The 17206-nt window shown below is 39.6% G+C and overlaps 1 protein-coding gene across 1 annotated transcript in view; it reads left to right on the top strand.

The window, feature by feature from the left end:
• Positions 1–232: 232 nt before the first annotated feature.
• The window catches only part of GADL1 (glutamate decarboxylase like 1), a 113540-nt gene continuing 96566 nt past the window's right edge, over positions 233–17206 (top strand). The window contains exon 1 of the mRNA XM_068935494.1: positions 233–244. The gene's annotated coding sequence lies outside the window, so the exon portion shown is untranslated. The remainder of the gene's footprint in view (positions 245–17206) is intronic.

Genomic DNA, 17206 nt, shown 5'->3' with positions numbered 1-17206 from the left:
TTATATGAAGAAAATAAATCAATATGGATGTGGTTTGAGAATATAATATTGTAGAACAGATTTAATTTTATTGCAACATTACTAACATTGGTAGCAAATATTTGCAAAATGGAAGAGAAGTGTATTTCTTCTCTTTCTCTTATTATTTTCTTTTTATTGTTTTCTCTTCTATCTGATCCTGCTGCTAAAGACTGAGACCTTTGTGGAAATCATAGAGACATCTCAGCTCTCATCGCATTCATAGGTAAGACCCAGCATCTGGCAAGACTGGATTTTAATTGGTGCTTTATGTAATGCTTGATAAACATTACCTTATGCTGCTCCATGATATTGTTTTCACATTCAAATCCTTGAAAAAATGTGCCTGAAAGCTGATTGGACGAAAACCTGGATCTCAGTTTTAAAGGATCTGTGCATCTTTTAATAATGCCCTGCTGAAAGCATTGATGATGCTTATATTTCTGAAAATAAAAATTGAGCAAAGCTAGCATGCCTATTCAAATCAAAACAAATTGTGAATGTTTCTTGTTTTATGTAGCACAGGTACCCATGTGCATATGATACTTTTTGGTCCCTATGTGTCTGCTCCATTCCACTTAAGCAGTCAAATGGAATTGAAAAGAAAATCCTCTGGAGCAAATACCAGAAATTCACAATGCTCTTAAGGCTTGGCCTACCAAACAGTGAAAAGTCGTAGCATGGAATATACTTACCAGAAAGTATCCAGACACTAAGGGCACTTCTGCAAATGAGGCTGCAGTGGGCAAGTCCGGAGCAATTCCTCTGTTTGAAAGAAGCTTTTGTTAAACCAAATACTGTTCTGCTTACCTGATGCATCTCTGCAGTTTTAGAAGAGTATCCCTATTTATCCTAACCTCTTGGAAGGAATTTCAGCTCGATTCAGGAAAAGCTATAAAAAGAAGATATAAAAGATAAGACAGGAAGAGGAATAGACAACCATTTATGTCTTTTAAGACTTGTTTTGTGGGTTTAAGTGCAATTCTCTACACAGAGATGAATTTCATTCTCCAGTAGTTCTAGGTATCCTGTTAAAATAGACTATATGTTACACTGAAGGGATAATTTTCTCATGATTTCTATGATGTTCCTTAACATGTTTCACACATACAACATCTGTAAAATGCCTTTTCCGGGAACAGACCTGGATCTTTGTTGCTTTCTTGCTTGCTTCCTTCATTCAGCAAAAAATAGGAATAAAAAATAAAAAATATTTGGCTAGTCAAAACACTTTTTGAATTTAAGATGAATTCAGCAAATGATGTTGAGTGAAACAAAAAATGAAAACAAAGAGAAATGGAAATGTTGATGAGAATAACGACATTTTCCAAACATGAATATTTCAGCCTTAGAGATTTAAGTCAGTAAGGAGATTAGGAACCACTTGCAACAATAAAAAGAAGGGTGATGCATTCCTTTTCCCCAATAATAGCCCATATTCTGGTGGTTCTTGCCTGGGATGTAGATGATGAAGGTTTAAATCCAAGCCGAACATGAATTACAGCAGTAGTTCTCACATCTTGGAACAGCCTAGACACTGATCTCTAGTATGCTGTGTGCTGACTTCCTCCTGGTGCAACTTTTCTACTGCACAGTATTACGAAAGCATTCATTGGGACAGAGAAGAGATGCCAGATAGCTTCCTTTACAAGTGAGACCTGAAATCATCCAGAGTCATTCTTAGTGTCCCTCTCTTGTCAAACAAATATTTGAAGATGTTCCAAGTTAAAAATACCTTTCAAACGGAAACAAAAATTTGGTGTTGAATCAAACTATTTGTTCCCTCTTCTTGGTTTGGTGGCTGAACTAGAAAAAATTGATATGTTTGCTTTTTGTTTATGACTCAAGACTGGGAAGAGCTTCAGAAGAATGTGCTTCTAATAATGTACATATTAATTATAATGTGCACTAATAAATGCCAGAGTAGGAAGGTTAAACAGTAGTTGAAATAGAGCCTATTATGCAGACGTAACTATTTCACCCACAAACTCCTACCAAAGGTAAAACTACTGTAAAATCTTATAGACTTCTAATTAAGCAGACATAGCTCGGTCACTTTAATGGACTGTGGGGATAACAGGATTGGCCAGTAGAAATGTTTCATGAATCATGTGTCAGTTTTCCAGGAACGTGGATGTAGTAAACAAGCCAAGAGGTGGGCCTATTAAAACAATTAAGATAAACCAAGTACTGAATAGCAATTTGCCCTTAACTACAGGTTCAGTGAGAATTCTGCCACTAAAACAACAGACTGGAGAGAGAACTATTAAATATCTAAATGACTAGTCATCCTCTGTTGCAGCTGTAGCTCCTTTTGTGGCTATGGCAATAATAAGATACGATTCAGTGCTTGTAAAATGGATTTGATGATGATAATTATTGTAATCCAGCTGTGCTATTTCCATTGTTAAACTTCTGTTACTCAGTAACCTGTTTACAGGTTCTCCACAAGAAGTATTACTTTTCATACAGAACCTTAACTTTGCTTGGTGCACAATCAATACCTTTGATGTTGTGAATTTAAAAGTTTGCTACAGTAGGAAAAATTGCATAGCTTTTGCATTTCTGTTGTAGGGGAATGTATCCTGGAAGATCCCGAAAATGATGTTTTTTAATATAGGCTAATTTTTCCCCTTCCCAGCCTACACCCTCTCCTGCAAGTCTATTATGTTTAAGATTAAATTTCTGCTAGCATTTTGGGTCGCATATCCCAGTTATCTTGTGGTAAGTGTCTCCTACATGCAAGATGTCCTCTACTTTTGAACAGTTGTATCAGTCATCTTATTAGATGAAGATTACTACATAGCAGCTTCCCCTTTCCTGCCTGTCACCCTCCAGAAACAACATTAAGGGCTTCTGCTTGAATTGCTACCATTTCCATTGGGTTGTTAAGCACATTTTAAATGCAGGCTGACATGTTTTTCTACATTTTCTTCTCTTCTTTTCCCCTTCCCCACAAATCCCTTTGTGGTATGTTTGTGGAGTTGTTCTTCTGCTTCATTAGAGCATTGTTCTTTTTAGGTTAATTTATCCAATTCCCAGGCAAATGAGGACGTACTTGTAAATCATTTAGTTTCTCACTAATCTCTTCCACTGTTGGCTCCCTTTTTCGGCTGTCTCCCTATTTACTACCTCTAGTGAAATATATTCACTGTTTCCATCACTTGTCACAAGTAAAGTCATGGTTGGTGTGGGTCCATTGACCTGAATAATCAACATGATTTTTTTTATTAGAAATCAAAATATTTGCTGCTGCTGTAGAAAGCAGCATCTTAAATCCTACGCAAGGATGTTCACTAAAGGAAATGCAATTAACAGAAGACGTAAAGCTTGCCCTGTTACTTTGTGCCAAATCTTATTCGTTAGTGTTTCTTTTAACAATAGCTGTAGAATTTTAAGAGGTTCTTTAGAAGAGCAGAAATCCTGATAGCACCATCCTTATGCTTTGATACCTCTCTGGCAAAGATCCCACTGCGATGGGGAAAATAATAATTTCAGCATTTGTCTGAGAGATGCAAGTGTCCAGCTACAGTCAAATCCACAGGTAAAGAATTCTATGCTGCTATCCTCTGCTAGAAAACACTGGTATCACATCCAACTTGTAAGCTGCTTACAGGTAGATTGGCAGGCCAAGGAGGGCATCTGCTTTCACACAGAAAACTAGCAAGAAAATAATTTTATTCTGAAATTAAGAAGTGCGTTCACGGCAATAGGTGGTACTCAGCAGTACTCAGGTACTCAGGTGGTACTGGCCTTTTCAGATCAGCACCAAATAGTGCCATAAAAGGGTAGGAAAGAGTCAGGCTGAATATTTCCTACTAAAGGGAATGGCTTTCATTGCCCATGGCCATTAAATGATCTATGTTTGTTTGTTTTTTGCAGAGGTAGAAGAGGCCTCGCCTTTTATGTCCCCTGACCCCTTCAGCTGCATAAGAGGAGTTGTCTTTTGTGTTTTATAACCACACATCAGCTTTTCACAGTGGCGTTGGTTGCATTTCAGAAATGACTGAAATTCATTTCTATGTAAGCATATATATGCTTTGCGATCTTTAGATCATCAGTCTCAGCCACTATTATTATCTTATTCTGAAAAGAGAGAGACCTTGCCAATAGACTCCTGCTTGGTGTCACTGCTCTTGACTTTTTCAATAAGTTTTGTGCAATAGTCACTGAAAAAAACCTTTGATGCCATGGCTATTCTAGTTGCCACTCGGTGACTCATCTTCCTCTGACTGTAATGAGATTTAAGGGGCATTTAATGTTCTCTTCCATGTAAGAGGCAGTTGCGTAGCCAAGAGGAGGATAAGCATCTTAGGACTACTATAGATAGAGATGTTAGGCTGATGGGAAGGATTAAAGTGTGAACATGTTTTGGTTTTGAGATAGCAAATAATAAATACTGCCTCTTTAAGAACAAAAGTTCCCCATGGGGAAGATCAAGCCACAGTGTTTCTTCATATGGCAGCAGAGGCAAGAATATCAGATGAAAGGAGTCAAAATGAAAGAAAATTGTTAAAGCTTTTTGTGTAAAGTATGCACCAATTAAATTGCTGCCCCTTGCTGATCAGTCTAATCCTTTTAATGAGGCTACATAAGCAAAAAGGAAGCAGTAATGATGGTGATGACTCAGAGATTTCTCTCTGAAAGAAAACAAGCAGAAGCTGGTTATCTAAACAGTATAACACAGTAACTCCGCAGGTGTCCTTCTCACCTGTGAAATGGTTGCAGGGTGGCAAGCTAACTGCACTCTGAGACTCTCAGTGTCCCTGGGTACAAGTGCTAGAATATAAATCAGTATATTGTGTGAGTGTGAGATTGATGTGTAGCAGGCACCCTTCAGCTTGCAGTATGTATTTTTCTTAAGCCTGGACTCGTGTTGGTCCCTTTCGTTAAAGAATGATATGGTGGCACAAAAGCTCAGAGGTTGGGACCAGCATGGAGAGACACTGGGGTGCAGTGTTCTGCTCTGCCTAGTGGGATTTAACTCGCTTTTCTTAATGAAAGTGTCCTGATCTGCGGTGGGGGAAAGAGAAGGTATATTTTTCACACCCTCTCAGTCTGGGTTGTTTAGAATAATTACAGGCTTGGGGTGTGAAGATGTGCTTTGTATTCACTGACTCCCCAGTGTGGGTCCTGGGACACTGTTCCTTCGTCAATGTTTATTTCACTGTTTACTGTGAAATGTGTAGTCACTTCTATATGACCTGGGAAAGAGATCTCCCTATGGTGAATCCTGATGACTAGGGGCCAGAGTCAAGCTTCTCTCTCCTTCACCCAATAAGCTTTTAATTTTCTGTGCACTGTGAAGCAGGTTCGGACAGAGAGGTGGAGAGGGCTCCTGCCCCAATTTTCTGGAGCAAGCCTCTGGAGAGGCAAGTTCGAACCTGGTCAGGCAGAAGATGAATTTTAATGTGTGTTTTCTACACCTCATTTGTTGATTTTACCACTAGAATGTTGTACAGAAGGGCTAGCAGTAGTTTGTCTGCTATGTATGCTTCAAAAGGCAGGAGAGGTAACACCCTTTCTTTAGGCATGCTGATGGAGCACTGTGTATGTGGATCACCTGCCAACAGGAACACCAACCTGTGGGACCCAGTGGGCCTTGGCATTTAGTTGCCAAGTGCTGTTAAGATTTATGTATCTGTGTTCATGTCCAGAAGTACTCTGGATACCTGGGGAACACTGATGTTGATGCTCGAGTCCCTAAGGATTTACGTACTTACTGGAGAAGGTGGCAGCCAGCAGAGACTTTATGTACCTCAGCTTCAGGGTTGGATGGTAAATACAGAAACGAGTGAAATATAGATGCCCTAGCCTTTTTGTGCATCTAGTCCTTAGTAGCTTTATCGCTCGAACGGCATGGTCTACTACAATTGCAACCTCATGCCAAGAAAACCACAGAACAGTGTATGTTTGGTGCCAGCTATGAACGTTTCAGGAAAAAAAATAGTAAGGGAAAAGTTTAGAAAATCTGAACAATTTCTGCAGGGATTTTTTTTTCCTCTGCCAGGCTTAATTAGTAGGACTCCAGATTGTAACAGGGCAGTGGATGAAAATGTGTTGGATTGCACTGAGGAATTTGCTTTATATGGGATGCTTTCATAAGCAAGTTTTGATGATATAGTGAGGCTGTTGAAAAATCCAGCAGTGCTTACTTAGACAGCCCCAGCACATTGCTTTGGTTATTAGAACTCATTTTGCTGAGGGCCAGAGAATTCCACGTTTGATTTATTTTTCTTTGTACAGTCCTTACAACAGTTTTATTTTAGGATTTGCCATTATATAAGACTACATGACCTTTAGTAAAAACTTGGATAGCTGTAGCATGCTCAATACAATGTATTTTCAAATGTACAAGGTGGGTGAGAACGTCACATGCAGTACAGAACATCTGTGTGCTTTGGCTGGGGAGTTGTGAGCATACCATGCAAAAGAAAGCAGAACAGAGCCCAGTGCACTTCACAGTGTATAGGGCTAGCTGAGCACTTGATAATATTTTTCATTTTGTATCAATGTACCATAAAGCAAAAATGTTAGTATATATATTTCTAGGCAATAGTGCATTTTGCACATTCGTAAATACCGTAATTCTCTTCTGCTTGTCAAGATGTCCTACCTACGAGCATGGAGCTTCAAAGGAGACCATGTGAAAATGTAATTTTTCAAAATTGGCACTTACATGCCCCCCTAAAAACGAGTTGTTGAGACAGTAATTCTGAAACTGCACTAAAAAAATGGCAATATTTCTCTTCTGACTTATCTGTGTACTTACTACTGGAAACCAGTTAACCCAACAGAATATTTATAGCACCAGTGAGAGAATAAACTTGGTCCCTTAACTGTGACACAGCCCATTTCTGTCTTGTAAACTGTCTCCTTTTTCAGTTGGACATTAGAAAGCAGGTTCCATTCAGTGGGGGCCTCATGCTGCTCTCTACTGCTAGCTGAGGCTTCAGCAAATGTCACTTTGAGTTGGTTATTAGGCCCTTCTGTCCGTAGAGGTTCCAGCTCCTGACCTTGGTCCCTGATCGCTTACCTCTTGCATCTTACACCTGTTTGCCCTCTTGATTGTGTAATGTTTCACAAAAGTTTTCTAGTCCATCAGTGTGTAAGAGATTTTAAGTACATGCTAATTTTATTGTAAATTATTGACAGGATGAATACGGAAAGTCCCGTTTGTATAACGCTTTTGATACTGGAGAAATCTGATCAGATGTTTTCCATCAAGGAAGCTTCTTGTCCTATTTTTTCCGCTTTGTATCCCTAATTCTCAGTATCCTCTGCTTGGCAAGTGGTCTGAGAAACTAAGAACTAACCCCCCCCAGTATGCATATCTACAAACACTTGACGGGTACAATCAAGTCTAGGCAGCTCAGGCTGTTTATGCTGGTGTCTGCATATTTCGCTCTGTGGTGACTATCACCAGTTCCCTCCCTGCAGGGTAGGAGGGGGAGGCACAGTGGACACTTTCTGAGGTATACTCAAGAAAGCCCAAAGTGTTTCAGGGGGTTGGATGTCATTAATTAAAACCCTAAATGAGCTTCCTTAGCTAAACCTCGTAGTAATTCTTTGACCTTGCAGTTATTGTGTGTTGTTACTATGATTATTTTTAGGATGTTATTAGGATTATTGTTATTAGGATTAAGGGCCTCAAGCTCTTTTCCTCCTAAAAGGATAACATGTTCTTTTTATTTTAGATTATTTAGACCTGCCAAATCTCATGATTGATCATGAGGCTTCTACCACGGAGTCCCATCTAATTTTCCTCACTTGCCTGTCCCTTATCTTAGCCATTCACAATGTAACACCCTGCCCATTCTCCTGCTTTGTGGAACCTGATAATGGGTGCTTATAACCAACCTGATCTGCAATCTGCCAGTAGTCGTGCTTGGTGCATAGGTCTGTGGAGCAGAAAGGCCATGGTGCTGCTATGAAGCACAGGATATGCCTTCTCATGAGATCCAGTATTTGAAAGGACTTCCAAAAGTTCTTCAGCAGGAGCCTTTTGCTTCTCATAGGAGGGATCCTTACCAGATCCACTATCACACACTGAAGGTGTGGGGACTTGCGTACTAGGAGACAAGAAACTTGCAAAGAGAGATATTAGGAAGAAAAAAAACCCCACCAAACCAATCTCCTTCAGTGAAGGCTATATGAATACATTCTTTACTAGGCAGATGTTAAGGAGTCTGAAGGCACGTTACACAGAAAACAAGTGCTTCAGCTGCAAAAATCACAGAATTGAGAATATTATCAATATTCCCTGTGCAGATTGCTGTTTATCCGTGCTGTAGAGAATATAATTTTTATTTCTCTCCAGCAAATTGATCCTGTACACGCTTGTCTGACATATGAACATTCAAAAAATATTTTTTGTTTTTTTTTTAGGTCCAAAGGCTGTAGCTACAGTTGCTGACACCCTGAGTTCCTCCAGTTAGCTGCCAGAACTTAAATCCAGGCTCTTTGATTCATGACTATGTCTCTTTTCCATTATGCCTGAGCACTGATACCTTAAACATTGAATTCTGGGAACTTGATTCTGAACTTCACAGGCTTGGCCTCTCCATCTAAGTGCACATAACGGATGAGTACTATGTCCTTATATGCCCTCAACTGGTATCTCTGTTTAGAGTTATTGCTTGGTATTGCTTGCTCTCCTGCTTGGTACTTCTGGAACTTGGAATTTGCTCTTTTGGATTCTCTTGGCAGACAGATCTGAACTTGGTCTTTTGCCTGCTTCCTTTGGCCTTTAGCCTTTGCAGAGATACGTTCTTCTTTCCTGAGACCTGTCTTGAGCTCAGCTGTCTGGGAGAACTGTCTGTAACTTTTCTCATCCTTTGCCCTCTGGTTTTGCAGAGACCCTGACCTGCACAGGTCACTGATGTTGTAGAAAAAGTGATTTCTGTGAAATCTTGCTCTTCATGTTCATTTTTTTCCATTTCCTTTTCCAAATACCCATCTTAGCACTTTTGCTTTTTACTTGGCTTTGTTTTAATATTTCACGCAACTTTAAACTTTGCCCACTTCACAGCACTGCATTTACCTGATGATGTTAAACCAAAATACTCTGCAGATCCCTGATTCAGTTATAACATTATGAAAAAATCAGTACAGGGAACATTTCCTGAAGAATATTTTTGAGGATTCAAACCAGAAATGTAGATGTTCTCTCATACTGTTTAAACAAAACAAAATGTTCACATTCATTGCACCTGGTCATAGACTGCTGGAATGGAAAATGTCCCTGTTAGAGTAAACAATGCGGAAAAAGTTGACCTGAGGTCATTGATGATTTTGAAACCACAACAGTCAATCTTGTTTACATTTCTCTCTCTCAAAAAAAAGTCATTTTGGTGATCTAAACTGTGATATTAGGAACTCTTTCCGTAGAACTTTGACAGATTTTCTGAGTAGTGTAGGATGACTTTCATCACAGGAAAAAAATCTGGTTCTATCACTCCTAAATATATGTCTAGTCTCTTTCAGAGAACTTTTTAAAAATAACTCTTCTTGACCAATTTTAATTTACTAAAATTACTTGAGTTTCACTGTGAGCTGGGACAGAGCATCAAAGCCCTTCATCTGGTAGATAAATACACCTGTGAATGTACTGTGAAGCCTAAGATGCATCCAATGTCTGCTTCCCTCTCTGACTACCAATGAATTCAACACAACCCATTTTGAGGGCCTTCTAGCTGGGAATTAGTGTGGATGGGCGAATTTCTCCTCAAGTCTGGCTTTGATGCCTCTGCTGCACAGCACTGTAAAGACTCTGTAGAGGCAGCGGCTGCGTCTTTACTATTAAATACAATGGGCCAGGGAGCATTCTCTGCCCTTCAGGAAAGTGATGTAGCCTAGCTCACGTTCACATGCCTAAATTCTCTTTCCCTCTTAAAACATTATGGCTGTGCCCAAATGGGCTAATAAACACCTGCCAAGACTGTTCCATCCCCCAAACTGAGCCCAGGTAGCATCTAGGAGAGTGGGAGTCAGCATTGGTGAGAACTGTGCTGGGAGCATGCTAACGATAATAATTACCAACAATACTGAACAGCAAGGAAAAGAACCTTTGCTATTAAAGCCTAACAATTTCCAGCAATAGAAAAGCTTAGCAAACAAACGGTGTGAGTATGCTCCCTCTCCACTTACTCCAGTGGCTTTTGATTGGTTTCATATTCTGTGACTATGAATATGTAAGTCGGGTAAGCTTGGAAAACCCTTGCTTCCTCAAGGAAAAATAACGGTGAAGACGGGATGCCTTTGCCCCTGTTCCAATCCCCAGTAATTTCTCTTTGGACCAGAATAGGTTTTTTTTGCATTTGCACGTTGCTGCTCTGAGTGAAGTACTTTTAGGCTATTGCCTTGAGGTACTCCATCCTGTACAGTTCTAATTATGTGGCCATAATCTGTGCTTTGGCACAAGGCTTCATTTTCATTTCTAAAAATGCACGTTTTCCAGCTCAGTTATAAGATGACCTAAAAAATGCATCTCTTGTAACCCCTCCATCCATTTGTTTAATGGTCAGTGCAGCCCAACAACAAATGTCAGAGAAATTTCATTCTTTCAATTACAAAGAAAAGAAGCAGAAGCTCAACGCATGGCCTGTCAGAGATGGACAGAGCAATATAGGCCTAATTAACAATCTCTAGGTGATGTTCATCTAGGTCCTTTTTTATATCTTGACAGGACAGTACTGTTTTGATAGGTCTCTGAACTGAAAGTCCTACATGTCAAAGTGGATCAGCATTCTCTTCCTCTGAGTAGTGACTATTATTTTAATTTTTTCCTATATTTTCAAGAGAATAATAATAATCTTCTCGCTTATGTTAATAGATAAAGGCATCCAGGAGTTCCAGGTCATACCTCTTGGAAAATTCCATGTAGGATTTTTTCTGATAAACAATGAAGTTGATAATATCTTTGAAGTCTGTACTTTTTAAAAGTAATATTTGATCATTTCCAGGTAACTTGTATTTATCCAGAAAGAGACAGGAGAGAATAGCTCACTGTGGATGCAGTTTTGTGTATGAATGTCTTTGACTCTAATCCTGCAATGTGATCTTTGCAGAAGGACATCTCTGAATGATGTACAGAGGCTTTTGAAGTCATGGAGGATATTTCTATATTATGTAATGAAGCTCACCACACAGAGCCCTGGGGTGTTATTGTCCTGAACTCATACATCCAGGTGGTGCAGAGGTGCTAGCCCTGTGCTCTACAGAGCCCTCTGTTAAGCAATACTGCGTTAAGAGCTACGGGTTATGATGAGCAGCAAAAGGCTTCTTAGTTGACTGAAATGAGGCCTAGACTAAAGAGGCTCAAAGTCAGTGGTCTACAATGTACCAAGATAAAGACTTTTGTAACACTTTCAATTCTCACCTACGCTGTTCACAGGGATGGCCAAGGAGGGTTGTCAAATGCATGAGGAGAGTGCTGAAATTAATTTCTGGTTTCACTTTGACCTGGGCCCCCTCAGCCAGACAACAAATGTCCTCTCTCTACTCTCCATCCATACAGAGAGCCAATATAGCTTAGAAATATGTCCTCCTGACAGGGGAAGAGCTCCACAACCACCATGTTCAGAGACAAAAGTATCCTTCTACTTTGGCTGCCCCTGAAGAGAGAAGACGAAAGGAGGGTGCCCCACTGGGAAACCAAAGCTACAGTCCTGGCCACAGACCTGGGCTGGATGCTGTGGGCAGTACAGGCCACGGAGTAGAAAGAGAGGCATCCTTGTCTGTATGTCCTTTTGGTCTGGAACTTGGCTGCTAATTTTCCTTCATCACTGGTAGCCCTACCTAGAGGATGGCCAGGCAAGAGAGTGTGACCAGTATTAACAAGTTGTTACCAATCTGATGAAGCTAATACAACTGGGTGTTTGCGATTAAAGCCAGGTAAGTCACTAAGAAAACAGCTACACAGGTTTAAAATGTTATAGTCGCATTGCTGTTTGCTATCCTCCCTCTGCCAGCAGTTACTATTCCTGTAGGATGCCCAGCAGAAAGGAATCTGTACCTATGCCTCAGCCATTCCCATTCACAGTGTGGCATCTTGGTGGAAACCCACCTTCTTTGGTATTGCAAGCTATCAGGTACATTGGAAGGTAATGTGATTTTGTTTTAAACTTGGTGAGCAGGTTTAAACTAACACACATTGTGTTTAAAATAATTTAAATTAATTTAAATTCTAAATGATTTTAAGTGAAATGAAAATCATGCTCTTACTTAACTGAATGTAACTTCATTGTAAAGTTAAATCCTCAGATGCATATCTGAATACTCAGAAATGTGGGCTGTTGTATGGAATTTTTCTTCAGCATGGAATTATGATTTTGTTTCAGACAGAAGTAACAGTTTTTGGTGCTGCACCATCATAAATGTATGCTACTTGAATCTTTAGTACCAGATCAAATGTTTTTATGCAAACTGCGAAAATGAAATGCAAGAAAATTGCCTTCATTAAAGTATAAATGAAACCATTTGCTGTACTCACAAAGACATTCCCAACCTGCTTTTGGCATAAAATGCATCTTTTACAGCCTATCTTGGCACAAACATCTCTTGCTTCCCAATTATGAATGCCTTGGGGTGACCAAGTAAGCAATAATTCCAGCTGCTCCTGACAGAAGAAGACACTGCTGCACTGCATTATTTTTCTGATGAATGTATATTCCCACTAAGCTGAAATAGGCTCTGCATCAGCAACATCTGTAACAACAGGGATTTAAAAAGTGGGTCAGGTATATTGATGGATTGGAGGAGAACAGGTGAAGGAGGGTGTGTGTGAATATGCACATAGATGTGGATGTACTTAAATCTTCATATTTTCCTTCAAATACCTCACTAATTGATTCAGGTCCTGTAATGGTAGTTGTAGAAGGAGCCTTCAGTATCAAGTGCTTTACTCAGAGTTTTAGTCACCCTGGCTGAGAATCAGACTCTGTTATAGTTAATAGCAGTTCATCCTCTTGACTCGTATGGGGACAGCGTTTTACTCTGTAACTTCTAAACTAGTACAGGGCAGGATCTAGACAGCACAGTTATTACACCACTACCATTCTTTACTATTGCCACTGAAATTGCATAGCTGCCAATGACAATAGGTTGCTTGTGATTAAAAAATGTCTGAAATTGGACGACAAATTTCAGGAAGCACAGACTAAAATCTGAAGACCAAGGATTACAATCCGCAAGAGAAGTATATGGAAAAACGGTGCTGTTTTTGTCTGGTGTTAATACATCAGGAGTCTGTGGGAGGGTGGATGTATTGTGAAAACATCTGCAGAGCAAAGTTTGATTCCCTGGGGTGAGAAAGGAGATGGAGGAAGCAGCAGCATCTGCAGTTAGACTGAGAAATCTCTGCTTTTGTTATTTATTTTAATAGCAATAGTGAGCTTTATGCTGTGCTGATGGCTCTGGAGGTTTTCTACTTTTCTGCCCTGGCTGGCCAGGGCAGATTCAGAGCATGCTTCCTGGGAGCTGCCCGTTAAGTTGGCTAATGCATCAACGGGAAGGGCAGCCTAAAGGGAACAGAGATCTGGAAAGAAGCACCTGAGCCATCCAATTTAGTCCTTTGCAGTAGCAGGCAGCCCTATGATAAATGTTTAGTACACACAGGTCAACAGAACTGCTACTCTCTGTACTTTCCAGGAGCCACAGAACACTTCTCAAAAACTTGCAATAACTTAAAAGTCTGTAGTACAAAGGCCAGAACCACAAAAGCCCACCACACCACAGGCAGAGAGCAGAAGAGATCAGGGCAGTGCGTTCAGATTCTAGGGTATCAGGGGAATTTGTCTAGACAACCCTACCAAGTAAACCTTGACTCTCTTGATGGAGACCAAAACCTTCCAGTCAGTCCCTGCCAAACTGCCATATGCCATGAAAAAATTTTCTGGCTCCAAACCTGGAGACCAGTTTAACCTGGAGACCAGTTCAACCCTCTATGTCTGAGCAAGACATACCGTGATTTGGACAGCTGTCCAAATCATGCCCAAATCATGACCTATGCCCATTCAGTTCATCTCTATCTTCTGAGAAAGCAAATGAGATTTTCTTTTATTATTAGTTATGGACATTGTAATAATGGGATGCATACTAGAAACTAACTGGACACAGACCATCAGATCCATTTTATGTTGACAATTCACCCACCGTTACAAAAATCTTGTAAAAATCTTGTAGGAAAAAAAAAAAGGATTGTGAAATAAGCTATAAGTTATGTTTGTCTGCTTTCCAGTTAGTCCTTGCTGCAGGGGGAAGGAGAAGGGGCTCTTTACAGACTAGCACAGGAGTCTTGGTTGTTGGCTGTCCTGTGTTGGCACCGTATTTGTCTGTCTTCTTTTTCACAGTTGTTCTCTACCGTAGCAAGGATCAGGTGGAAAATATGGCCTTTCTTATGTCTGTTTATAAATTAAACCCCCCGACATGGAACTGCTATCAAACTAGGTTAACTTTCAGACTCTGTATCGTAGATAATGTCTCTAAAAATTATCCCATGGGGTTTCCAGGCCACTGAGGTCCATATGCTTCCAGCCTTTAAAGAACACAGAAAGCAGATGGACTGACGTTGCTAAAGAGAAAACAAGTCAAAGCTTCAGTCTGTTCTTTACAACAAGAGGTTGTACGTAATATTCCAGAGCAGCACACAGCACAGAGGAGCATGCGAAAGAGACCCTTAGTAGTTACATTGTCCTTGGGCAGAAACTATGGCATTTCAGTGTACTAATCACCAGATATTTTCTAAACAGAAGAACTGAACTGTGTGTTGCAAAACTTCAAAAATCTCATCTATAAATAGATCTCTCGTTCCAAATAGGTGGGAATGTTTGAGTTTATAATTTCTTAATGTAAAAATAGTTTCACAGCTTTTTGTAGCGATGAGCAGATTCTGGAAAAACCCCGAATGCCGCCCTGTTATTTACCATTTTGTGATAACCTTCGTATTGAATTGATTTTTTTTGGATTGGTAAGGGAGAAAATACTAATTAGCTCTCTCCTTTTTTGATAGCCTGCCTTATTACAAAACTAATTAGAATCTGACTTCTTGTGAGAACTAGAATACTGAAAAAAGCCTCAGAGTAACAAAATTAAAAATGTGAGATTTTTCTAATGGTTCTGTGCTGGGTCAGACACTTAACGTATTTCTTCCAACAAACTTCCATTTTCTTTGAAAAAGAAAAAGAAAAGAGTACCATTTTGGTTACCTGAAGTTCCATTACTGCGCTGGATTCTTATAACTAGCCTCTGAGAAAATGAGAGCAGTAAAGCATGGAAGATATTTAGGGCTAGACTTGTTAAGTAAAAAAATTGCATTTGATATTAGTAAAGGTTTCTGCTTGAAAACTAGTGGCACAATATTTATGACCTTCAGTCTAGTATTGACAATACTCAGGAATTTGTTTGTTTGACATCTGAAAGGAAAACAAAGCATCCAGAAAGGAGAAAAAGCATTATTGCCACTCTGTCATTGTCAATAAACTGAGTAACAAAGGACTAGGATTAAAAATATATTAATGGACTTATGGAGAAGGGTCAAAAATAACAGCAGTGATGTCTTTTGATGTTCAAATACTTTAATAAAAGGCATATATAGCCTTAAAGCATGATCTTGAAAAATCAGAAGTAATCTAAGATACCTAATTTTCTGCAGTGGGTTGGTTTATATTACAGGACTTTATTAATTGAAAAGCTCTGATCTATAAGGTTTGACTTTTGAAGATGAATCAAATAGGTACATGATTGAGAAGAACTCTCTGTATCAATATAAGTAGCCCCATTTTAAAAGAGAATAAAGCATACTGATTTGTGCTACTGATCTAAGCACTTTAAATACACTGGAAGCAGAATCTATGTCAGTGATTGTATTAGTTTTTCTGTGTCTGAACTGCTAAACTAGCACTAATACTGCGTGTAGGCAAAACTGTAGAAAGCGGTGACTTATGTGCAGGATGCAACACAGATGATGTAAACTTGCATATTTTGGTTTTATGTTGCTCCTGACATTAACTGCTTTAAGTCAGTTATGATTCAGGATGGAATGTAACTGGTTTTAATGGACCACAGTTGTTTGTGAAGTATATAATTTAACAGCATCTTTATGACTAGGTTTGTTATATACCACTACGTATTACTTTACATAAATAGCACTAAAAAAATGCTAAAGTGATGCATTTGCTCTTTGTTTAATTTTTACCAGTGTGCATGTTTACATATTTTAGGTTTATATACCTGTCAGATCTTCCCTATATTGCCTGTTCAGTCTGGAGAAGAGAAGACTGAGAGGCGACCTCATCAACGTGTCTAAGTATCTGAAGGGAGGGGGGGGTGTCGAGAGGATGAGGCCAGTCTCTTCTCCATGGTGCCCAGCAACAGGACAAGAGGCAATGGGCACAAACTGAAACACAGGAAGATCTGTCTAAACCTGAGAAAAAACTTCTTCCCTGTGAGGGTGACAGAGCATTGGAGCAGGTTGCCCAGAGAGGTAGTGGAGTCTCCTTCCCTGGAGATGTTCAAAACCCGTCTGGATGTGATCCTGGGCAATATGCTCTAGAGGACCCTGCTTGAGCAGGGAGGTTGGACTAGATGATCTCCAGAGGTCCCTTCCAACCTAAACCATTCTGTCATTCTGTGATTCTGTGATTCTATACTTCATTTTACTTGTAAAATGATACTAGCATCTTTTCTAATACAAGGATGGAAGTTCATTTTGATTTATTTCAATTGCGTTGCTGGCCAGCCTTTTATTTAGTGAATTATTTGGCTCCTTTCTTCCTGATATGCCTGTAGAAAGAGCCTTTATGTCTGTATTCTTCTGTACTCCCTTCCCTTCTCCGCCATGCAGCGTTGTCATCTCTACTATTTTGAATACAACTCGTTGAATAAGCAAAGCCAGTCTCCAAAGAGACCTCAACAGAAAGGATGTCTTAGCAAAGAATGTCTTAAAGGTCTGAATGGAGAGCATCCCAGGAAGAAATCAGCACTAGATATTGAAGTAGAAACATATTCTTGGAAATAATGAATCTTTTTTCCTGCTTGGGCAGCCTGATCCTAGTACACCTTATCAAAAAGAGTCTACATAGTTGAAAGAGCCAGGAGTTTGAACCATTTCTTTCAGGTTGTAATTGTTAGTTTTGAACTGACTGTAAGTTGTTCTCCAATTTTATTTCTAGAAAGAATTCTTAAAAAT

Source organism: Struthio camelus, chromosome 2 (genome assembly GCF_040807025.1).
Source record: "Struthio camelus isolate bStrCam1 chromosome 2, bStrCam1.hap1, whole genome shotgun sequence".
Classification (NCBI taxonomy): Eukaryota; Metazoa; Chordata; class Aves; order Struthioniformes; family Struthionidae; genus Struthio; species Struthio camelus.
This window is presented reverse-complemented; position numbering and strand designations above follow the sequence as displayed.